This window comes from Balearica regulorum, chromosome 3 (assembly GCF_011004875.1).
Source record: "Balearica regulorum gibbericeps isolate bBalReg1 chromosome 3, bBalReg1.pri, whole genome shotgun sequence".
Lineage (NCBI taxonomy): Eukaryota > Metazoa > Chordata > Aves > Gruiformes > Gruidae > Balearica > Balearica regulorum.
Genome location: NC_046186.1, coordinates 62,060,591 through 62,086,851, shown reverse-complemented (window position 1 = coordinate 62,086,851; position 26,261 = coordinate 62,060,591). Strand labels below are relative to the sequence as shown.

The window sequence follows — 26,261 nt, the reverse complement described above, 5'->3', positions numbered from 1 at the left end:
GTTTTGGAGGGAAAAAACCCCTTTGAACTGGCTTTAAAAAATGTGTTGCAAAGATTCATGAAAGAAATAGGTTTTTTTATTGTCAGATTGAACAGGTCAAAAGGTGAAAGTGCAGCAATTTCAGGCTCTGATTGATAGACTTTGCTGTAGAGTATCTGCCCGCGTGATTCCCCAGGGCTGCTCAGCTGAGAAAGTGCTGTGCAATCAAACCTGCTCTCAGTGGCAGGGGTAACAACAAGGGGTGTCGGGGGATGGATGGTAGCTCAGTGCACTTTTATTTGTAATAATTCTTTGGGTTTGTATTGGGTTTTTTCTTAAATCCCCATTTCCTGAGAGGAAAAAGCCACAACTCAACTTGGACCTAACCTTTCTTGAAATTAAATGCAAACTAAGTTTCATGACACTTTTCAAGTATACCTTTTCTATCCAAGGATATCAAAACAAAGTCAGTAGAAGATATTACTGCTTCTCCTATAATGGAAGTAATTCTGGAGACTTAATATGTGATTCACGTTATTAAAGCTTCAGCATTCACTCTTCTGCAGTCTTAGTCTCACACAGAAAAGAAACCTTGACAGAGGAGTGAGGTTTCTGATACGAAACCGGGTACAAATCTTGCTGACACTTCTGCCAGAAGCAGGGCTTTCACCAGATCTCCCTTTTGTGTGGCTTACTTGGTATGTAGCTCACTGCAGCCTCACTCCGATGAGCGCTCTGCTCTCTTCTACCTCTACATCATATCCCTTTTCAGGTCTGCTGAGCTTGGTTGAAATTGGCTGATGGGTTCAAATGTAGTTGGACTGAAATGTCTGACAGAGATACACACAGCACAAGCTCCAAATCCTTAGTGCCTCAGGCAAGAAACCAGACTAAAAGATTATGAAATAAAATATCCACCCCACCCTGCTCCAAAAATTAAGGCATAAACGTAACAATCTTCTGCAAGAAGTTTTTTCTCTGAAAAAGAAAAAAGCTCTGGCAAGTCCTGGATGCCAAGTATGGGTTCTGATACTGCTCGTGATTTGCTGTGACTGTCCCTCCTATCAACTGTGATAGCTATCAGTACAGAATTGTACCACAACCCCAGGCAGATAAAACACAGCCTTGTCCTGGTTACAATTACTCAAGACAATTACCAAAAAAAGTTATAGATCATGATTGTCGCCTGTATATTTGCTCCACTACCTGCTGTTGATGTCAAATATCAACATAAATCAGCATAAACAGAGTTGTATAAATATCAGCATCACTGTTTAGGCAGCAGTAGCTGTTATCTACCTCTTCCACTTTGCATCTTAAAAAACACATAAAGGGATTTCATTTACTATTTAAAAATGCTCAGCCAGTTTAAATTCTAAGCAATACTTAAACACTGAAAAATCATTAAGTGCTATAAGCTGTATTTATCTTTGAGCTGTTGCACTGCCTCCATGCTCATCCTCATTGGAATTGTGCATGTTGTACAGAAATGAGAAAGTGCTATGCAGTTTAACCATACGACTCTTGAAAAACAAGATTGTAGGGCATTAATTTTGTTTCCCTCTGAAAGGTTCTCCTGTATTTCTGCATTACATAAATACTGAAGAAAAAAATGAAAGTTTTAAAACACAGGCCCTGTCATAAAAGTTTAACCAGCCAGGTGAGAACTTGTTCTAAAAGCAGGTCTCCTCAAAGAGATTTCAGATTTAGTTTGTCCAGGTTGTATAAACTATAGAAAAGTAAAACTGCCTTTCCATAGTTTACGGGGTTGTAAGTACATTTTCGTGCTGTAATTTAGCAATTAAATATGTAAATTCACAAGGCCAAAGTTGAACATGAAGATTTGGCCCTTTGATGACTCAGTTAATTGGCATGTTACCAGTTCTGCTTTAGCACCATCATTTCCGTGATCTGTGAGCTGGCACTAATTGCTTATTGCAAATACAGCAACTGTATTTGCTTTATGTGTTGCCAGTGCATTATGAGCTGCTCACTGATTCTTGAATTTCACTGTCCCAAAAGACAGAAGAAGAAAAAAGCATGCCAGACCCTCAGTTCATTCTACTTGATACTCTATAAGCTGGATTTTACCACTGCTCTGCTTCATATTATCCCATGCAGATGACTATTGTACCGGGGTTTCAAGCCATGTATGTATCTATATTAACACATATTGCAGACCAACAGAGGAGAATTTGTAGAGCTAACTAATTGGTGCTGAGGACCTGACATCCAAAATTATATACATTTCAGGGTTTTCCAGACTTCAGACTAACCCTCGCCTGGTGCCAGGAACTAAAGGTCCGGCTTGAGCTGGAGGGTGTCAGCTGTGGTCCTATTTTCCAGCTACGGGAGTAATCAAGTTCATTAATCCTAAACCAGCTCCATGATGCAAATGAAGGCACAGGAAGCAAGTAGGACTGTGACATTCACTTCAGAAGTACAGTCCTGGTTCAGTCAAACTCTAAACCAGATACACGTCATCTCAGAACAAAGACCTGGCAAGACCAATATCCTCTCCAGTAGTTTAGGGGAAGGCTGCAAGAAGCAGGGCATGTACATGGTGATTGTTCCCTTTGCTTCCAAAATCCAGTTTTTAATGACCCTCTGATTAGAATTGGATGCAATTGTACATGAACATTAATGTGCTATATAGGATCGTCATGTTAATCTCATAACTGACATGATGAAGAGCAACACTACACTCCATGAAGAGTTTATGTGGGTATGTATAGCCAGGAAGAGGAACAGGTACAAGTCCAGCTGCTGTTGGTTAAATACAGCTTATGTGTTTGCATGAAGGGCTGATTTATCTCTATCAGTGGTTCTTACTTTCCCCTCTGCTAAGTACTCCTATTGAAAAGGTTAAATATGTTGCATTTCTGTGATAAAACATGTCATCTCATCACCATAGCTTGATTCTGAACTTGCACATGATGAAACATTTGTAGACATGATTTGTACCTGTTCATACACAAAACGGAAAAGAAAGATGCAATAAGTGTGGAAAACGATTAAACTTCTTCCAAAATACACGGTAGTTCTGTGCAGAACTAAAGCTCAAACTAGTTTTTCTGTCATATGTCCCTTTCCATTGTTGTATTAAAACACTTTTAAAAAGCAGATCTTCCCTTGACCCTTTCAAGGACTAATATGTGATCTCCTTCCTGCCTTTTCCACTTTGGCTTTATCTAAGGAGCAATTAGCAGCTTATGTGTGTAGATAGCTGTGAGAAGGACAGCTTTGGTGTACAAAGGGAAAACAGCTGTAATCATGTAAGAAAGAAGCAAATATGCAAAAGGGGGAAAAAAAATCACTGAACTTGACAAATGAGGGTGGCAATGATGGTTATGTACATCACTAGGCCTTGAGTCAACGCAATAAAACTCCTGTACAAATGTTATAATTTTCCATGCCATTTCTCTCCTTTTATTCAAGAATAGCATTTGTCCATGTAGACGGATCTTAGGTACAAATCAATCTAAAAATACAGACTTGGAATTTCAGTGGGATCTTAGCATTTCCACTGAAATCAGGTCTACACTGTGCTGGGCATTATATGCATAGTAAGGATCTCTGTCTTCAGGAGCACAGGGACAAGGTACATAAAACCTGGGCACTGTTCCCACTCTGCCAGAGCAGGAAATGGAGGCACAGAGCTAACTACAGAGGATCGTCCAAGGTGATGCAGGAATTCTGTGCCAGAAGTGAAGTCTGCTGCAATTAAACCCGTATATTTTAAGATCCCTATTTTTGTGCCTCACTTCGCAACAATTCTGTTTGCCTAAAATGCAATGATATGGTTTGGGCTTTTTTTTTTTCTTCCTTAAAAACCCCCTTCTTTCTCAGAGCAAGAAAAACTTGTTTTCTCAGGCTTAAATGGTTATACTGGGCATATGGTAAGGAAGCCAGGCCTCCTGGATTGAAAAGCAGAGCAGTCTAATGCAGATATGAATGTTAGATCTTAGGACAGCGCAGAACAGCATAGTTACAACTTGTTCTTACAGAATATTGGCATCCATAGAAAACACAGATTCACTAAATGGCAGATCCTGAGTCAAAATTTGTGGAGAGGCCTCTCTGTGAGGGTTCACAGGTCCCAAGACTGATACTCCACATTTTTGTTTGTAATAGTTATTAAATTCAGCCTAACAGCAGCTCTGAAGATATATAAACACATCCAAATGTGCCCATTTGTGGAGATTAGAGCTTTCACTTTCACTTTTTTCTCTCATATCAGTGTTTTCAGACATTTCCACACAACGATGTGGGCAATGTACCTTGCATGGGATCTCTAGAAGGAAGCAGACCAAGGATCCACCACCTTCAGTGTCATATAGCTCAACTGTGGTAACAGAACAATATTTGGACCAGAATGCGCTGGAGTGATGCATGTGGCCTCCAAGTCAGGCATGCCTCATCTTTTCCAAATAACATTCTTGTACAGATTAGAGGATAATCTGACAGGCAGGCCCAGCCCATTAAAACAGTAATTGAAATAGCTGAGAGTGTTTTATTTGGCAGCAACTGATCATTCTGCTTTGTTTTTAATGAACAAACAAGCAGAGTCAATCATAGTAGCTTGATTAATTTAAGAAGTCATTCTTCTGCTAAGATAATTTCCTATCTTGTGTTTCTAAAAACAAAAACAGAAAAGACAGACAGAAATAAATGATTCCTTTCGACCTTTGGTGGGACACTATAAACATGAGTCAATGAATAAAATCCTGAAATGATGGTGAAACCACAAAAAGCAAAACAGTTCCCCTTTTGACTAGAGCTAGGCAAAGGTATTCCAGATGCAGGGAAGGGGGAAACCTCAGGAAGCCCACACTCATTAAAGGATTGAGGTTCATTTTCCTGAGTCTCAGAAACATTTAGGAAAACAACATTAAACAAAAAGCAAACTAAAACTTCCCCCGCAACTTCTATAACCTTATTGAGGCTCTTGCAGAGAGCTAGGATTTTCTTTCATTCCACCCGCTTTTGACCAACCCTGTACTATAAAGAAAAAATAAGAAAAAAGAACCTAGTCCGAAAGCAAAATTTCAGTTAGGAAAGTCAATGTAAGGCATATTTCAAACAAGCAGCACACATCACTAATTGGCAGTTGCTTAGTGATTTACAGTACCAAGTAGCTTGTTAGCTTTGGTACAGTGCCAAGTGGTACCCACATCACTGAAAGCATCTCAGCTGGCATTTGGGCATGGATATCTCAGACTCTCCTTCCTACTGTTCCCAGTTTAGGAAAGCATCACTATTCATCAAAGTACTTAGGCCACATGCCTAATTTTAAGCATGCACTTTCCTCAAAAGGGGTACATTTAAACATGTGCTAGGGATTTAAACATGTGCTGGAGTTATTTATGGAATTGCTCCTTCCAGGAATGGCATACATCTGAAGGCAATATGGGAAGTATTGACTGCCAAGACGAAGACTGTGTCTTTTTTGTGGGTGAGTTGCGGATTTGAGTCCTCAGACCAGCTAATTTGGCACCTTGCAGAAGGAATTTAAAGTTGTCAACTGTTTCCTGAATATAACATGCGTAAGAAGACATTGTGTTCAGTCAAAGGCTGGAAAGATGCATTCAGTAATTTTGACAAAGAATACAAACACTGATCCATGTGATGGAGTCTGAAGTGAGGGTGGCTGTGGGAACCACAGTGTATGTTGGATTCAGCAGTTAAGTACCTTCAAACATTTTCATCTTTTTTAAGCATGTGTTAGGTTTTGCAGTATGATGTGAAGGCAGAGGTAAGTTGGGCTAGTCAGGGATGTCACTCCCAAGTAGTGGAAATGCCATCCCATACCTTACATTATATTGCAGATACACATTAAAGACTGTCTTCTGGGAACTTATCTTTCAGCGTTGTGAAAACCCATGCAGACTTTGTCCATTGCTCCTGTTTGCGATTTCCTGATAGCAAGAATGAAAAAGGTATTGAAGAGCAAGTAGCAAAACTCCTTTTCCTTCACAGTCCCATTGTTATAAAGGATTTTTTTCAATTTAGCTGTAAGAAGAATTAATCACAGTAGTACTGAAAATATACTTATGCACCATTTTCCAGTTTTGTCAGTGAGCTGGAGTGGCTGGTCCGGGCCATGTTACATGCAATGAAATGAGGGCACATGTCTGGCCAGCTATGAACCCTCCCCTCCTCTTCCTTGCTAGTAGACCATGCCCTTACCTGGCTTTTGGGCAATAGCACAGCTGCACCAGCTGCCTACTCCATAGGGACACTGTATTCAACGTAGATGCCTCCCCCCAGAAAAGAATTTTGTTCAAATAAGGTCCAGGATTCCGGTGTGCTCCACTGTAGAATAGTTTGAGGAGATATGCTATCAATATATTGTTGCTTCCTTCTTCTTTTCAAGTCCTAGAAGGACAGGATTCACAGAAGAGGTTTCATATAAGATGCTGTCAACTAGATCAGAAAACTCCAACTTTATGAATTGCCCTAGATACATGCATGTAGCCATCCTCCTCAGTTCTTCTCTCCTAAGGACCATATATGCCACCTCCAACCTCTCTGAACAACAGCAGGCTATCCCCTACAACATGTCTGTAGGGCCTGATAGGAAACAAAACTGACAAATTGCTTCACTACTTCCCTTGGCCTTAGAATAAATCTATATCTACCTCATTTGCCTTCCCTCACAGCAGACAGGAAGGTCAGGTTGTTGAGTCCTGGCACACATATTTTAGTCTCAGCAAAACCAGAAAATGTCTCATGGCAGCATTTGCCAAACTCCACATTAAAGGTTGCACAGTGGCAGCTCATCTGCGCTACTTAGGGCAGATCTGTGCTGCTTAGGTTTACTGTGAAGTCTGCATGGGACTCAACTATTTTTAGTCGTTCCTCATAACTGAACTGGCTAACTCAATATAATACAAAGCCCGATATCTAAAGTACACTTTGAATTCAAGTTTCAGCACCTGAAGCTGCCGCCACTGGTTCTCATAGTCAGTCCTTGCTGCAGCCTGGCTTTATCAGCCTGTTGGCCATCCAGACTTAAAACAACATCTGAGATGAAAAATTCTGAGAAGAGACACTACTAAAGCACTTGGAAAAGTAGCATGTTAATTATTCTGTAGACAACAAAAACGTGATGTAGGTCACTGGCAAGTGTTTGGGCAAATAGATCTTGTTTCCAGGAAATCTTATCTGTTGCTTCCTTGGCTTTTTTGCTTGCAGAAGCTGCCACGCCTGCCATTTCTGCATCACTTGCTGAGTCAAGAGTTCTCACAGCTGGAATGCTCTGAGGCTCTGTAGCCATCTGATATGGGATTTTCCCTCCACACCTGTCTCCTTCTGCCCCTTTGCATTGGCTTATTCCAAAGCCTTTTGCTATCTTTTCAAGATGACCAAGGGTCAAAAGTTCAAACACTGACAAATTATAGTGCAGAAAGGCTGTAAGTAGGAGTGTAAGCAACTGTCTTGGCGCCTTCATTTCCATCTGGTTTCCATGTGTGGTGACTGCAGCCAAGTTTGTTAACATTCTAATCGCTACTCAAAGGCCACAATTCCATGCTCTGACTGAATTAATGCTGAAGTTTTGGATCTGAGAACCATACTCTATTTATATAAACAGCAAGGATATAACTTTGTGCAATCATTTTGCTGATATCTTATTAGGATACTTAAACTCTCTTCCCATGCTCAGGATGGCTTAACAGGATTATCTCATTGTGAAAGAAACATTTATCCACAAGTTCAAGAGGTGTGTATTAAAGACTCGTGTACTACACCACAGAATGACCTTTACTTCAGGATGTGTGTGGCCTGTGTCACATACAATTTGTACTGAAAATATCATCAGATTTGCCTCCACTTGATAAAACTGGCTTTTCTGGAGACATCAGAACAGCAGCTTTCTCAGCTAGCTGCGCTTGTTAGCTTACACTTGAGAGAGTTGTACCATGTTTGACATTTTTCTAGTAATACAGTAAATACATTTTATAATGCAATAAAGTAGAAGTCATTTTAATCTTTTAAATTGAAGTTGTTGCATACCATAGCATTTGAATCTGGCAGGTGGAAAAGAAACCGCATCAATAAATTGTACTATGAAAGAATACTTTGTGGTTTTATAACGCCTTTCATCTGAGGATCCCAACACACTTTATAAACTTACATTACCTTTCATAGCATGTTTGTGGGTATCATCTGAAGCCTTTTCAATTCACGTGAAAAATGAGACATAGATAGATGAACCAGCTTGGCCAAGGATATACATATTTTATACTCTGTGAATATGAGAAAAGTCCAAAGAAGTGTGATCCCTATTTGCCTGCTCTAAACATAGTTTTAGGTATTGTTTTCCTTATTGAATGATCAAATGGACTGATTGAATTTAGATTATATCTGAAAAGAAAAAACAAGTTCTGCATTTTACCACCATGATCATGTGCTCTTGTAATATTTTAAAACTATGCAGACAACTTAATTTCTAACAATACTCTCCAGCATGTGGTAGCATCATTCTGTGTCAAAAATTTTAAACCAAACATTTGTGATAGGTTTCCAGTCTCTGAAGTAAAAATTGCATGCATAGAGAGATTTTCTGCTGGTTCAAAAAATCTTATTGTGGAGTGTAACCGTTGAGCAAGCGTAACAAAATGGGCCTGGGAGCTCAAATTCTTCAAGCTGCCTCTGCTGTCTATAAACTACTTCTGTACATATAATGATGCTGCTACTAAATATTCCCCCCATGTGTTTCTTGCAGATAATAATCAGATGGCAAACCAATTAAAAAGTCTTTTCAGCCTACTGTGTTCCCTGTTGCCCAATACCCTTCTTAAGGCTAGTAGTTAATTAACCATGAACTGATGCTGCAGTATTTGGCTAGTTGGTAACATCTGGTAAGATCTGAATAGCCTTCCCAGCAACTTAAACTTTTGCTGAGAGGACAGTGAGTGAGAACTAAAACTCCAACATCGTTGTATGTTAAAGTTATACAAACACAGAAGGGCACTTCATTAGGTTTGATAAAAATTTCATGAAAACTAGTCATATATTTTTATGCAGTCAATTTGGCCGCTGAGCAAGTTATGACTGTCCTAGTGACTACTGGATGCTACAGAATTAGAAACAATGCCCAGCTACTTCCAAGTATACTGCTCATCACTTTAACCAGGGAGCCAACAATGTCTCTTCATTGCTGTGTATATTTGAATTTGTAATACATATTTGCAGAAATGTGACACTGTGTCTCGTAGAAGACAGGCTATGTACACCCCTGCTGAAATGCCACATACTCTGCTTTAGCAGACAATACATCAGGGATACATGAGGTTCCTACGTGGTATTACTGACAATTACGATGGCAGATTTTGAGCACTGCTTCAATTTCACAGCTACATGCAATGATGGAGTTCAGATAGGAAGAAGGCCCACCTTCAGGAAGCCAAAGCATCAGATCAAGGTTTGCAAAAAGTTCTGTGGCTTTTCCCAAATTTACTCAATGGAAGTTTGCAAAGAGCATGATTCACAGTTAGACTGCATCCTTGAGACTGCTGCCTGCACAGCTTGCTTTCACAGAAAGGCTGTCTTCCATGTAATTACAGCCTACAGGAGAAATGTCAGTCTCAGATTTACTTGCTTTATGCGTGTGTGTGGTATTGCCCGTCTTCTTAAGTCACCATGTCCCATCATGAAGAGACCATCTGTGTTTAGTTAAACAGCGTATTTCACGGGAGCTATTTCTGTCATCCTGCACAAGGAAGATGCCATGGCTCTGGTTCCCAGAGTCCATCTGTCTCTCTCAGGAGCAAGCAGTAACTTCACCAGTAACTCGCATTTTAAAAACAGGTGCAGAGTGGTAAAGGAAACAAACTGAAGGAAAGGAAAAAAAATTGAAGGAAAAAAGAAGAGAAGCAGTCCTGTATTTCTCTAGGGAGTGGGAGCCAGAGGCGAGGAGACAGCGGGGAAGGCACAGAGGTTCTCTTTGTCAGATAAAAGTCGGAAAGGTCAGTTCATTCCAGTTTTTGTGCCCACTCCTGCCAAACTGTGGAATAAATGTATAAAGCTTTCAAAACTTTCTCATTCAAGTAAACAAATACCTAATGAGAGAATCTGTTGTATTTGGTTTTCAGAAACTGTCTGGTGTCCCCAAATTATCTTAACTATCTGGAGACTATCTACACTCTTCAAGCAGAACCCCAGACTTGTGTTACTGTCATACACAGGTTTAGCATGAGACAGATGTTTTGACCCAAGTGGATTACTTTTAAGAATATTTGTCGCTACAAGTATTTTTTAAACACAGAGCACTCATCATTCAGTGATTTAACCTATTTTCTGGTGACTCAGAAAGTCCACATTAGGATGCATCATTTGATGGCAAGCTCTGCTTATGTCTATGTGCACTACAGATAAAACTAGGTATATATATGTATAACTGGACTGATAGGAAGGTTAACTCTGCAGCTCCCCACCATCCTGCTCCCCCATCAACTGGATTTGGGGCCTGGACAGTGACTCTAATCTGGACTGTGAGACTCAATTTCCTCCTTATAGGGAGCATGGGGCTTACAGTAGGGGACAATATGCTTCCCATCCTCATCCTAGCATGGAAAGATGAATAGAGCACTCACTTGGGTACAGATACTGCTCTTGTTTCCAGGACCCACAGTTTCTGATACAGTCTCAGGGAATGTATGTGGGGCAAGGCCTTTGAAAAGTTGTGCTTTAATAATGCTTGTAAATATTAATCAGTTTGATGGATGCAGTCCTGTAGATTGCTCCGCTGTGGTATCCACAGATTGCTGCTCAAGAAACTCCATACCTCACATTCACTAATATTTTAAGAAATTCCTGAATTCTTGGTGATCCTTAGATCTAGAGGACAAACACTGAACTTTTTGCTCATCTAGCTGTCATTGCATTTCCTCTGCATTTCCTTCAAAGATATCTGTTGTTCTTCAGGAAACCCCTGAACTACAACTCTCTCAATTTGTACACTATAGAAGTACCACTGTATGTCTAAAATTTCATAGGTTCCTGGGTAAGACATTTCAAGACTGAAATTCACTGGAAGCAGATTTGTAGAAATAAATCAGACATTCATGCTTTTTAAGAGATATATGAGCTGATGAGTCTTCTGAAGTTTGCTAAATGAATGCAGTGCACAGCAGAGCACGGGCATGCTATGTGAAGAGCTGTATCCCTGCCCCTTTGTGGGAACAGTCCCATGGGGCTGCACTAGCCCCTCCACCCTGCAGGCTGCTGTGGAGCTCCCACAGCTGTGGCAGGCATGGCCCTACTGTACACCTGGACCCTCTCCTCAATTTGCCCAGGAAAGGCTGGGGGTGAGGCAAGGAGTACACAAGCTGGGACCCATCTTCTATCACTCGACAATATGCATCATACAAATAACACACTCTCCCACCATAAGTATCAAACACCTTTAATGCTGTTCAGGAAAAAAAGACGTTTGCTCCTTTCACTCAGACAGAATGGGGGCAAACCTTAAACCCTTTCAGTCTCCCTTTACAGAGCAACACTCACAGACCCTGAAGTTATCTCGAATTCAGCCAACACAATCTTCTCACCCAGCCAGGAAGGCTCTGGAAGGCTGGCACAAAGACTCAGTTCTCTCACATACCACAGATATCTCCAGATCTCCTGAACTCAACTGACTCTAGACTGAAAGGCCCCAAAGTCTTCTGAGAGCTCAAGATATGTCTCCAGACATCACCATTTCCCATTCCCAAAAGGTATTTAATTGAATCAATACTTTTCATACTATCATATCCCATGCGTGTTGCAAATTTGACTATTTGTTTCAACCTGGGCCTGCTACCTCTTACTGTGTTCCTCCAGGGAGACTCTGCCTCCATATTCTCTCCAACCACCTTTTAAGCAGTGGTAGACACCAGTTAGACACTCCTGAGCCCTTTCTCTTTTAGGCTGAGCAAATGCATCTCCCTCAGCCTCTTTTTCCACATCGTGTGGTCCAGGCCCCTGAAAGCTTGGTGAACCTACACTGGACTCTCTCCAGTATGTTCATGTCTTTCACGTACTGGGGAGCCCAAAAGTGGACTCAGCACTCCAGGTGCAGCCTCCCAAGTGCCGTGTAGATGGGAATAATCACTTCTCTCAACTTGTTGTTTTAAACCCAAACTGCCACCAAAAGACCAGGTCCTACCTGTCCCTCACCCTTTCTTTTCACATGACCTCCTCCTGTTCTGGTGTTAGTATGTCGATATATGTGAGCCAGATCACATCCTATACACACTGAAGTTTATTTTCTGTACACACCACTAATATATGTTGAGTATTTTTCACCCCTGTAAATGCTGCCTGATGCCTCTGCCTTCAGTGGGTTGGATTGTCTGAAAAACACATTATGAAGTGTGAGAGAGCCTGGGATGCAAAGAGTGAGAGAACAGAAGTGTAACACAATGATTCATGAAGCAACAACATCAGAGGCATCAACATTTATTCCCATTAAGCTGGTTCCCTTTTATAAAAGTGTTCCAATTGTTTTGGGAACATTTAGCTGAGAAGAAGAATCAGGCCTAGTCCAGACTTCTTACCTCAGAAAGAAAGGAGAATTTTGTCTCTGACTTCAACAGTAGTAAGTCCACAGACCCTTTGCCAAACCATGCAGTGAATACAAAGGAGGATGTGTCACAGCCACTGCTGTGTAATGCATAGCTGCTGTGAGCATCCCCTGCTGTAATAGTCATAGATAGCCTTCTCCATGGATTAAAGTCCTTTTGCAACTTAGGCCAGAGGAAGAAGAAAATACTATATTGTATTTGCCTATCCTATAAGGCAAAATGAATAAGGGTAACAAATAAGGTAGGATTTAAGCCCAACCATAAACTGCCAGTTTTTTGGAACAACCTAAGAGTTTCAGCTGCTTCCCAAACTCTGGAATCTGTGTTGGAGAATGGAATTTGCAGAGCCAGAAAGAAGAGGCAATGCCACACTGCCTGTCCTTAGCAAGGAGGGCTGGAGGGGGTCCGCAAAATATTTCTTATGTCAGGGAATAATTATTTTGTAGTGAGACAGAAATTATCTCATTTAAATAACATTTTTCCTACAGTACTTTCTCAAAGCCCAAGGGCTGCTCTTCCAAAAAATGAGATTTTTGGCAGCCCCAGAGCTTTTCTCGTATTTCTGTCTGTCCTACTCATACTATAAACAGTATTCTTACAAAATAATTTCTAGACTACAGTTTCTTCATCAGCCCACTGGAGGAGGAAGGAAAAAAAGCTATGTTTTATGTAACTTAGCAGCTGCAGACAGTTACTCAGTTGTGCTGTAAAAGTCTACCATTCGTTAGTCAAACAATCCAATTCTAAGGCCGGGATTATATGGGAAGTCAGACTAGATGTTTGAATAGCCATTTTTGGCATTGAAAGCTATGAAAACAACTATTATTTCAGTATCATAAACAACATTATTAAATACAAACGTAAAGTGTCTGCATGCTAACAACCCCTTAAAGTTTTTATGTTGTATTGGAGTCACTCATCAGACTGAATGTAGTTTATGATTTGGGGACAAATTCAAGCTTCCTAGAGGCTGGAAAAGACTGTGTATGATAACCAACACATGCTAATAATAACCCATCAGCAACAAAACTAGATTTGAGGGAACTATGGGAAAAAATCTTTGTGATTCTGTATTCAACTTCAAAAGCAAATATCAGTTTCTGTTCACTATATTAAATTTGCATCTCACAGGCCATCAATCTAGTCTTGAAGAAAAAAAATAAAGTATTATATTCAAATATTCACTGACAGACCATTTCAGAGTGTTAAATCCACTTTGGAATGAGAAGTTAAAGTTGATTACTTTCATAAATCATGTGAGGACCATCTGAATTGTGATAGGTAATACTGAAAAAATATTGGTTAGATTGAGAGTATTCCCTTTACTTTTATTCCTGTACATTTGTGAATAGCTGAAGTATAATCCTTGTCCTGCTAAAACTAGTCAGGGATTTTGGTTGAATTTGTGAGTTGTTTTAGTACCTAAACCAATGTTTTTGTCATTAATTTACCACTTTTGAACATTTTTGCCCTGCATAATTCTCCAGGGCTATCTTGGATGTGTACTGAATAGAAGGAATGTAAATTGCCCCTCCTTCTGGCCAGGGATGGTGCCTGTCTATTTAGCAGTCCTGTGATGCTCTAAAACATCTTGGGGAGAAGTAATTCCCCAGGAAACCTTGAAACTGCGCGCAGTCACTCCACCTTCTGCCCTGAGCACAGCTCTGGCAGAACCGTGAATCAGAGGCATTCACCCAATGCCCTAAGCTCCATAGCACCCCCTCAGTCAATTCTTGTTAAAATAAAATAGAAAGAGATCCGCCAAGCACTTTTGGACTTTCTGGAGAGGAAAAAAAAACCCAATTGTGCAAGCAACTAGCTGAACCAATTAGGGGATCTGTGAATTGCTCCACCAAACAGACGGTTGGACGAACAGACTGTTTTCCCGTAGGTATTTTAAAGAGTATTTTTGTATTTTATATGTTCTATAAACAATTTTAAATGCAGTGGAGTTACTGAGGATGAAGGGAAATGTAAGAAGTGAGCAGGGTGGGAGTGCAGGATGAGGAAGGATATGAAAGACGAGCTGTCTGAAATATGAAGATCTTAAGTACTGGCGTGTCTGGTTATTTCAGTGTCCCTAGCAGTCAAATAATGAGCCTTCTTCATGTTTTGCCTTTCTGGACTTGGCTCACTTTTAGACAAATTTGTAGGCATTAGGGTCTGTCTGGAGTTAGTTCCAAGATCTTTTTTTTTTTTTTTTCCTTAACATTTTGCAGCTGAGGCAGCCTTGTGAAAAAGATGCTTTGAAGAGAAACATTACCAAATATGTCTTTTCTCCTGCCCATATCTTCTATTTCCACAGGAAAGGGACGCAGGCACAGGCAGACCAATGGAAACGCAGGAGCAGCCACCGTCACTGGAGGAGAAAGACAAGCCCTGCCTGCAGCCCCGCTCGCAGAGAGGAAGCCGCTGAAGGTAAACGTCTTTGTCGGGAAAGGGGACGCTGCCACCTTGACATTTCTGCCATTTTTGCAAAGGTTTTACTCAGCGCTTCCTCCCTTTCCAGCCACCCTTGGCCACTCCTGGCCGACCACCTCCGAAGATTGTTTCACTTCCCTCAGCTGCTCTTTGCGAACTGCAGACAGCAGGGTCTGTCTATTTTTGTCAGGGGACACCACTCACACAAGCAGAATAACTGAGCCCTGTGCCATTAATGCTTCCTGCCAGAACCTCAGCTGCAAATACAGCTACATAACCTGCTGCCTCCCCCGTGTTTCCAAAGACTTCAGGTAATCATGGCATGAGAGTGGGGCAAGAGCTACTTGTTCCCTTCTACTGTTACTACTTTTCTGATACAAAATGTTGTCACTAATAACAGCTGCATGTAAAAACCCTGAGTAAGGAGGGTCTGCACTGTGCTAGGATGCATAAAATAAAAACAGTTCTCAACCCCAAATGGTTTGCAATCCTGTTCAGTGCTGCTCACTCCTACAATTTTTTTAATTATTTTTCCCCCTGAAAGTCGTAGCCTCTGGAATCACAATCACTTAAGAGTCCTGATGTACATGTACTGCCGCGCCTCTCCCTTTTCCCCAAAATGCTACTGTGAGCTTTAACACAAATTAAACCAATCTTTCTTAGTAATCGTCTCCTTCATCCCCTCACCACTCTTCCCTGCTACTCTCCACTCGCCCTTTTCTATATCCTATGATATCCATGCCAGACTTGAGACAGTATGGAATACGGTTCATCCAGAAACACATAAATGGTGGTTTCTTGGCTGGTGCCTCTTCTGACGGAATGGGCAGCTGATGCCTGGTAAAACCTCCTAAGGCCTCTGCCTCCCTCTCCTTCTGAAAGGAACTCATCCAGCTTCCTTGCTTCTAACCAGCTTTCACAGAACTTGAAAACGTAAACTTTGTGACAGGTTGAAATTAGTGAATGCGTTCAAAAGATCCCAGACGTGTTCAAATAGATAGGCCAGGTAAATAATATGGTAAGCCATTTCCCTCAGGAAAACATACAAAAATCATTCTAGACCTTTCTTGTAGAGAGGGGGAAAATCTTGAAATTGTGGCTATTCCATTTCAGACTAGGAACAAATCGGTATTATTAGGATAGCAAAGTTCCCCTAAGTGCCCTGCCTGCAAATTCCAGTTTGAATAGAGATTTTTTTCTGCTTTCTGTACTGCCTTTTTTGTGCCATTGTATTGAAATATAGTCCAAATCGAGCGAGACTTGTGAAATCTTGATCTCCACAAAGAGCTGGAGGGACATTACATTTTGACAGCCCAAGAAGCTGTACTGAGACAGAGTTTGGACTCGGCTGGTAGGCAACTTTTTGTTGGAGTTAACAGATGAAGCTGCAGATAGGATTGGGACAAATAAAGAGCAAGGAGTTAGGAATAAAGTTATGTCTAACAATAACCTTGGGCTGGGGTTCACAGGCAGTAGGTAGCCTCTGCGTAGAGTTTCAGGCAGAATCAGTATGTGGCTGAGTGGTAGGTTTATGGTTTATTGGTCTCATTTGGTGATCACAGGCTAGCAAAGAGATAAACCATAGGTGACCCACTGGTAAGCCATCTGAAGCTTAGCTTATGACCAGTATGAAACCTAAGATTGGATGTAAGGCAATTTGAAACCATTAGGTGGACATCACATGATAGTTTTGATTAGTTTTAGTAAATACCTACGGCCCATGACTATGATAGATTAGATAAGAACTAGAAGGAAGCAGAGAGCTGAGGGTAGGTTTGAGCGGCTGAGACAAATCAGTGTCGTGGGTGGGACAGGGAAGTAACTGGGGTCCAGCATGAGAGCAGAAACTATTAGGAAGTCTTGCACTAATAAGAAGTTTTGATTTTTCTTAAATCTAGCTGGCAGGGCTGAAAGTGAGGCCTCTGACTGAACCCAGTCACACATTAGGTCTTGGGCCAATGGGTGACTTCAGGTTAGCAAAAGTTGAGTGAGATTATAGTGCTACGGGTATGGGCTAATGTGCAGGACATGAGGCACTGCTGGCCTGCAGTGGGCCACCTCAGAGGGTGGCCTTGGGGCTGGGGGAGCTGCAGGTCAGCAGGTGGCTTTGTGCCAGGGCCACCATCAATGGTTGCTTGTGGTACAGACCAGGGAGAGCCCAGAGGGGCAGAGGTCTCGGGGTCTGGTTAGGACCTGGCACAGTGGGCACCTCGGTGGGCAGGCCACAGTAAATGATCTGAGGTTCAGGCCTGGGGAGTGGTTTTGGTTAAACTGCAGACACTGGGTAGATTAGGATTATACCTATATGTGACTTTTTGGCTAAAATAGGGTTCGAGGCAGTAGGTGGCTGTGAGCGAGGGGTAGGTTAGGAGTCAGTCAGCGTCTTGGGGATAGTGCTCAGGCCCAGGGCAGATAGTGGCTTGGAGCTAGGATTAAGGCTAAATCCAGCAGATTAATCTGGGAACTGCACCCCTCAAAATGGCCAGCTTTATCTCTAGGCTGCCGTCTACCAGTCCTTGATTCAAACTCAAGCTACATTTATACCAGTACCTGAGACTACTTATCTTCCTGAACTCTAACTCATTCAAATTTATTTAGAGGAAATAATCATAATCGGATTTAGTGTTACCTATTGGCTTCAATCCTAATCCAACTCACAAGTGCCTGCCTACATCAAGAGTTACCAGAAGGTACCATCCTGTTTACGTCTGTCCTAGTTGGGATCTGAAGCTCAGTACCAGCCCAGTATGCTCTTAAGATCTTCACAGGTAAGTTTCACCCGAGACAGCTTGACCAATATAATTAAAATAAAGGTGGAAGCTATATTTCTCCACTGAACACCTGCAATTATTTTATTAAATTTCTGCGGCTGCATGTTATTCTTTGGTAGAACAGAAGAAAGCACAGGGACTCACAGTCTTGCACCAGCCCATGCGAGGTGCAGAGCTTCCTTGCAGAGATTTTCCAGCATTGCCCTGAAGAGAGAGATCACGTCTGCACCTCGGGAAACACTGAGGCTGCTGCATTGCTTCTCCTGAGCAACACCTCATGAAATGCCATGAGCTTCTGCAGACATCTGTGATGTTTTACTGTACAGTAATAAATGAAACTATTAAAATAGCAGAAAATAAAATGGATGATGAGAAGGAAAGATATGTTCCTTTTTAACAAAAAAATGTATAGACAACAAAAATGGAGGCCTTTGCATTTTCAGGTATAATATTCCCCCTGGCCCTTCAGCTGAAGCATATGGGAGAAATGATTCATTGGCTTTCTACTAACTGCAATCAGCAAATAATTGTTAATCATCTCTAACCAATATTCTTTCCCTTTGGAATAGCAGTCAAATAATGCATGATACTCACTGTTTACTTCCTGAGGAGACGGATAACAACTGCCTCCTGTTATGACTGTGCACAGATCCAACCCCTCCCGCAAATCCCTTGTGTCACTCATCCCCCTCTTCCCACAAAGTCCTTGTGCCTACATGGGTAATTACAACCATTCTGAATTTTTGATCTCTTGGATTTTGGGGTTTTTTGCTTCTTTCCTGCTCCCATTCCTCTCTCCAGCCTTGTAATACTCTGCAGACTCTGAACAATGGATTAGCTGTTCCCTCCAGTCAAAGTTTCCAGAAATAGTCTTTAGAGTTTTGCCATATGTTTATCTTTCTTAATACTCCAGTGAGCAGCCCCCTCATGACTCACGGACAAACAAAGGTCTTGAATGGCTTGTTTATTCTTCTGAGCTAGATGGCACTGCCTGGGGCTCACCATGAGGGCAGCAGAGGAGCTCGGAGGAGGTGCATACTGTTGCACATATTTAATTACAAACAACATAATATTTACCCTAACCCAAACTGAATGAAAGTCAGAAAATCTAGCCACCTTCAGGTAGCCCCACTCTGACATTGTTCCTGGAAAGGGTTGGTCCCATGTGCCAGCGTGTTCCTACACGTACACCCATCCCCATGTGGAGCCGCTGCTGGGAGAAGCAGAGGAGGAGTGGGGAGGAAGTCACCCTAAATAACTCAGCCTCTGACTTTCTCCCACTAAGCTCTCTCCCACTCCTGACACAGTCTCTGAATGACTCTTGTCCGTCAGCGGTAGGGTATATTTTGGCTCACAAAGAACAAAGGCAACCAGCCTAAGAATTCAGTATTAAATAAATAAACAACTTTACCATGCATGACAAAGACAAAACCCCAACAGCCTGTCACAGAATGACATTCCCAGCAAAAATAAAGGTACCCAGAAGACCTGAGCTGTGTGGCTAAGCAATGCTCTTCAGAGTACTGAATAGACGACTATCTCTCATGGCCAGAACTCGTTGTGCAAAGCCATGCAAACCATTCAGGTATAAAACTTTAAATCACCTCAAAGGCTGGAGAAGAAAAGATGCAGGTTAGTCAGTTATCCATCCCCTCAAGAGAAGGGATCAAGGTGAAAGAAGTCAGACGTGAGCCAAGCAGGTGCTCAAGCAACTGGTTTTCATGCACTTTTGAACACTCTGTGGTCTCTAAGGGGACTGGGCTGGGCTGGCAGCTCTGACTGGGAACATCTGGGAGCCTCAGCTTTTCCAGAGAAGGTGCTGGAGGATGGGCACAGGATGCTATTTACAGGTCTTTCAGGGCTTAGAAACCACTGCCAAGGCCTATCCATTTAGTAACATATACATATAGTCGGGGGTACACCATGACATTGATTAAGGCTGTTGGTTAAGACAGAAAAGCAACAGGCATTGTGTGATATTTTGACAATCATCTCCTCATGAATTCTGGGAAGGTATGCAGATACAGCTGCTATTTTACATATGAACATGCAAAACAAAACAGTTAAAAGGAAAATATCTAAATATGCAGCAGAGTTCCCAAAGTGTTCATGGTCCTCATTTAGGGAAGGCTTGACAGGAAACCTTGGAACTCAGCACAAGGGTGAGCAAATGGCTTGAGATCTCAGGAGCATGTTCCACAGGAAAAAACCCTACCAGATCACCAAAGGAGAAAGATGAATGGAAACAATTGCATGCTGAAAAGGAGAAAAAAAAAAAAAAAAAAAAAAGACTGAGACTCAGGTATTTGGCCATCAGTGTCTAAAATGGCAGGAGGGTACCCAGGTGTCCTACCTGGTATCCAGCTCTTGTTTGAGAATAACATGTGCATCCCATGGATATAAGCAGTGCTACGTCTCAGGTATCACAGGACATCTAAAATGGGACAGGCAACATGTTCAGTCATCTGGATGGGTCCCAAACTGCCTGCCACCTGTGTGAGAGCTTAAAAGTCAAACTAGGTGAATAAGGATGTCTGACCCTTCTGGAATACAGAGAAATTATGAAAATTCAGTACATACAGGATGATGCACTCTGTAGACAAAGTTGCAAACCTTCTCCAAATGCTTGCTCACTGAGGTGGGCTACCCCTGGAAGATCGGCATATTAAAGGTTTGGGGGCCCAGGAAACTGGTGAGCTCCAGCAGGCTGCTGTGGTGAGCACCGTTCCCTACAGACAAGCACCTTCTCTTCAAAAAGACTCTGCTGATCCCAGCTGTGCAAATAGGGTAAGAAGGAAAGCTTAGGGAGGATTTATGTCTTTCATAGGTCAAGCTCCATCTGAAATCCAGGGATAGACCAGGGGAGGCAGTGAAGCATGAATATAATATATACACTTCAGGATAGTACTTATGAGATCTTTGTTAAAGATTAAGAAGGGATTACTGATATCTTCCAACATACCTTGGAAATACTGCCAGATTTCCACGTTTTCATCAACAGTAGATGAAAGATGAACTCCTTTTCTTAAGGGCAGAAAAGGGAGGTGAAGGAAGAAGGCTATAATGTTGGCAAATATTTTGTTGCTTTCTCCGAGCCACTCTAATCATCACAAGTCAAAATATTTTGCAACAGGAAGGAAAGGATAACTTGTACACTGAGGTCCTTTATAAGAAAGGAAGTTCGGTCAAAGTGTGTATTTCCTAAGCATCAGAGAAACAAATACTTTCAGTATCAAAAAATAGAAAAACAGAACAAGTTTTTCAGGCACAGCTCACCTCTTCTCACAAGGCAGGTAGAAGCCCTACAGAAAGAGGATGAGACACGAGATACTGGAGAGCTAACGCAGTTTCATTCTGTACTGAATGAAGTTGAATTCCACCAATATTCTGAAACTAAGGCATAAGGTCTGCAGGTTTCTGTTGTCAAGCCTTCGGGCATGTATTTCTGTCTTTTTATTTAAATATTTATTTTCTACAATATACTACCATCATACACTGCATTTTTTCATCTTATATGAATTGGCATTGGCTGTACTATCTTGGCAGCACACTACCAGGTGCACTGAAAAGAGAACAGGTCCCTGCCTAGGTATTTGTAGAGTACTGCAAAGGCCACAGTTTACTGCAGGAGAGATGGGTTTGCAAAGAAAGAAGCATAATTTTTTTCCTGTTTTGGAGATGTACAGATAAAAATATTTTTTTGCACACAAGTATATGACAGAATTTTAAGGCTGCAAAGACAAGTGCTCTGTTTGAGTCTTCTACAGTATGTGTAATATGTGTGATATACATTGCACTTTCAAGACAAAGAATCTGCTGCAGTGTGACTCCTCTGGCTTTTTTTTTTCCAGGACTGCTACATAAAAGGGAGTAAAAATATTACTTTATAGAAACCATCTTGTATAATATTTGAGAAGCCTATAAAATCTTATCCATATCACTGCAAATTAAGGTGCATGAGATCCTTTTTGCTTCATCAGGTCTTGGGCCTTTGGTGATCCTTAGGATCAGAGAGGATCCCGCGCTGTATTTAGTAAAGACATACCAGGCTGCTGCTTTGTGGAACTGTTCACTGTTTCTGCTGATTTTTTAGTCCAGGCCTGTTCCTGTAAACCTCATTGCATGTGAGATTTTAAGTATGTATCACAAACAGAGTTAATGGCTTCAGCTGCATAGCAGAAAGCATAGAATAACTCAGGCTTATGTTCATATTTTTCCTGATGTTTTCAGGCAGGATGGTTCAACAGAGAAACACTCCTTAACCATCTAGAAAGTTTGCTGGAGTTTGCTGATGAAAGTACTTTAACTTCAGAAGTTAATTATTTGCAAACTATAAAAGATTATTCTTTCAGTGTCTGGTTCTGTTTCTGTTGAAACAGATGATACCTCTGACCACTTCCCATCAGCTTCTTTACCCTTTATGTAAATCAGTTTACTTTTCTTTACATGAGACAAATTGATAACTGTAGGACCAATAAATCATCAGCGTAGTTCTCTGCCATGCGCATCAGAAATACTGAGAGGCATTGCATGGGAGAAATGTAACTTCAACTCCTTACACACCCAGTTCTTGCCCTCTTTGCTGAATGCCAATGTTGATTTGCTGTCTTGCTTTCACATCTGGATGTTTAGACACTTTGACTAGCTTGAGAGGACCAGCCTGCTCCACTGCACAGCTGTCAGTTGCTCATTACTTTTAGTATTTGCTCCTCGAATCGTAGCTTACATCTGTCATGATGTCAGAACAGCATCATGATCACCTGCATTCATTTCCTAACATCAGGTTATAAAGTGTCACACAGAGATTTCTCCACCAGGCTCCTAACCTCCTTCAAAAGGTTGAGATTCTCCAAAATTGCTTTCAAAAAAGAGATCCTGCCTTACTCAAAGGCTACTGCAGTGCTCACCACCACATTAGACATATATAATGTATATTAATCATATCATATTCATATTGTGTCATACTATAACAATATATGTCATAGTATTATATGTTATACATTAAGTATTATGTGTGTTATTTGTTGCATTTTATAATTCATTATATATAATATATTCATATCCTAATACTATGTTAATATAATTATAGCTATATTAATTATAGACATTAGCATATTATTATAGGTAGTATATATGTATTTTATATATAATATACACACCTCAGCTGTTTATACATACACACATATAGAGAAAGAGAGAGAGACTGTAGAAGTGATTAATTTTCCACTGTAAAATTACACTTCTTTTTCTAGCTGGACTTTATCCAGTCTTAATTATAGTCACTGATTCGTATCACACTTTTTTCCTGCTAAAGTGCAAAATGCTAACATGAATCTTTCCTCTAGATAGATGGTCGCAGCCTAAAATAAAAGCACAAGTAAACTGTCCTTAGGGATACATATACTGATCTTAAGTGTTTTAATAGCTAGTACAATAGGCTTGATCGCAGCTATCATCATTAATGTCTTTTAATCTGTATTTGTTAGGTATGTTAGTTACCATGCAACACATGATAGTCTCTTATTGTTTTGAATAATTATTCCCCATGGCACCAGTACAAGATGTGACACGTCTTAGAGTCTGCTGGAGGTTAAACCTCCCTGCAGCAGCAGCAGCTCCCTGCTGGACTGCCGGTCACTGAAAGGGCCACGAGCAGTCTCGCAAGGTTGGTGGAGGGTAGGCGATGGTGAAGCCGGAGAGGGAAGGAGGTTGGTGAGTGTGCTGGCACCTTCCCCTCATGTTAGACTGACGATTCGCAGGTGCCAGCGTTTGGGAGTCTGTAGTTCAGCCCCGGTATTTCGAGGGACAGGCTGCTCACCCACCCCACTCTGGGGGTCAGCGCATCACTTCCCCATAGCTGTGGGACTTTTCTCCCTTGTCAAAGCCCTCTGCAAGATCTTGTCCTTCTCCTACTCTCTCTGGGACTTTGGCATTGTTCAAGACCCTAGGGCATCGTTTTTATTTCTGCAAATTTTTTTGCATGGATGGAAATGTGACATGTTTTCAGTCAGCAAGGCTACAGCCATGTCATAATGGCAGCAGACTGCATTCCTGTCTGGATTTGGTCTCATATGCCAACTAAATAATAAACGTCTTCCGCTTGCTGTCTCTCAAGCTGCCTCCTGAAGGTGGCTGGCTGATTAGCATCTGAACCCCAGTACTGAGACTTTTTCCCTGTCACCACAGGATCTGTGTCTCCCTTTCTTAGTCTTCCATCTTACAAGGAGATAAATTTTGAATTGTCCCTTCCCTTGAATTTTATCTGACATATTCCTACTTAGCAGTAAACATTCTTAGGATCCCAAATATCACAGAGATACTTACCTGGAGTGTGAATGGAATATCGTTTAAAAGCTACCTCAAATTCCTCAGTTGCTGAAGATTTGTATAGTGTGGAAAACCCTGCCATCTCTCACTTTCCTGCAAAAAACCCCTCTACATAAACTGTGAAGGAAAAAGATATCTAAGAAAGTGAAGGACATCATTATTTTCCACAGGAAAAAGACTCTTTAAATATTTTTCAGCGTGTTTCTTAATAAGTACAAGTAGTCAGGTGTCTATTATGCAATGAATTAGGCCTCCAGTAACATTTTTTTAAGGCAGCTGTATGGCTTCACAGTATCATAAAAGTCACGGACAGATTAAATGATCTAAGATGATATACTCATTTTTCCATTCCTCTCCTGGTAAATGATTGTTCTCTGAGCAATGTTTTTCCAGTGCTTTTTCTCAGTTCAGTTTAAAGGAATCCGACAATAGGGGCTCCCATTGTTTTTTCAGGAGCTTATTCCAGAGCCAAAAAATTCTCCCTAGATGTAATCAGTTATTTTTTCATAATATTATTGTATTTTCGTGTAGCTCATGTTGCCAATTTCACTCATGCTCAAATCATATCTTTGTGGTGTTTACACTCTCAAAATCCTTACAGGTAGTTGCTGTAATGCATGTATGGGAGTTCCCCCAGTTATGTGTTGGTCTTAAATGAGATTTATATTAGTGGGTTCTATGCCTGCCTAGCATTATCTTAGATTTAATAAATTGGTTCCAAAATAGTGATCTACTAATACAGATGCCTCAAAAATCAACTTTTCCTTGCTTTAAATTAATTTTTTTCATTGGTCTTCTTTTAATTCCTTCCAATTTGCTGATTTTTTTTCTGCATTTTCTATAAATTTAATGTTATATTGCAGGTTTAAAATATGTATTTTTTTTGTTTGGGAACAGAGGTTAATATACCAGTTCCTTCCAGTGCGATGCAGGTTCTCAGGTACTTTGAGCTAAGAATACACAGAACGAAACTTTCTTATCTCACAGATAAGCACCATACTTTTCAAAGTGCTTCAGCACACAGTCATTCACATTTTTAACTTGTACAAAGTCACAGGCAAAATATAGAAAACTTGCTCATATTCATGCCAAAACTGAGACAACTTCTGCCTTTCATCAACAGGTGTAGTGTTTACTAAGACCAACAAGCTACAGAAGTCTTGCAGCTGATGTGATTTGGTTTGCAATACAACACAAATGCCTTTCTACTTGTTTAATTTGACTGTGAGAAAGCAATCCTGTGAAAGCACATTCTTACAGAGCTAAAATGTGGCTATAAAAAGTATTCCTCTGTTCTTAAATCTATGTGCCTCAGTAGTATTTCACTCCCCTGCAAATGTGATGAATGCCTAAAAAACCCCAAGTTAATTTCTGCTGAAACTTCACTGAGTCAAAATGCGCTACAGATTCTTTCAGAGCACTGTGCAAAAGAGTTGTCAGACTACAGCACTTAGAAATGCTGGATGTTACAAGTACCTAAGGAGTACGGTATGCTAAAAGCACCTCGGTTCCATTACACTTGAGATAGTACTTGAAGTAATTTCCATCTGGCTGGCTCTAAAGTATTTGCTGTTGTCCCTTTCTGAACTACAGCTAAACAAAAAATAAGAAAGGCTCTTTTCCACATTGCATTCCACATCTCTCAGGTCAGATTTTCTCTTTCAAGATCCATATAATTCATTAGCCTGGAAGGTAAAATGAAAGATTTAAAAAAAAAAAAAAAAAAAGAATCCTTTCAAGATGATGTAACCTGGGTTGAGGAGTAGGTCAGGACGGGAGTCCTAGCCAGTGTGCAGAGGAAATTGGGTGGCTCTCTTGTGCAAGGACTGGGAGGAAGAAGCAAGAGACCTTTAGAGTACAGAGATCTCAACATAGGCACTACATATGGGGGTCAAATCATAAAATCACTGGTGACACATATTATCTCCTCTGTGCAAGTGGAGAGAAGATCCTATAGACAAAAAAGGCATGGCGGGGGGAGAGCTAGTGCTGCATGATTCCACCTTTGAGGCACATTTTGCCCTCTGCCTACTTTGAGTCCATAGTTGGAAAACAAACTTTTTCCTTTTTTCAGTAACACAGTTCTTCAGGTATCTTGAGGTCGAGCTAAGAAAAATCATTGTTTACTGCAATTGTCCTGTAAAAGGAATTGATGGAAAGAAGTTTTTGCTGAATGATGGGATCAGGTCAGGAG

General features: G+C 41.0%; 1 long non-coding RNA gene across 1 annotated transcript in view; it reads left to right on the top strand.

The window, feature by feature from the left end:
* LOC142600996 (uncharacterized) overlaps positions 1-15,673 on the top strand; it is a 29,746-nt gene extending 14,073 nt beyond the window's left edge. Inside the window, exon 3 of the long non-coding RNA XR_012834539.1 lies at positions 14,854-15,673. This is a non-coding gene — a long non-coding RNA (uncharacterized LOC142600996). The remainder of the gene's footprint in view (positions 1-14,853) is intronic.
* Positions 15,674-26,261: the final 10,588 nt, after the last annotated feature.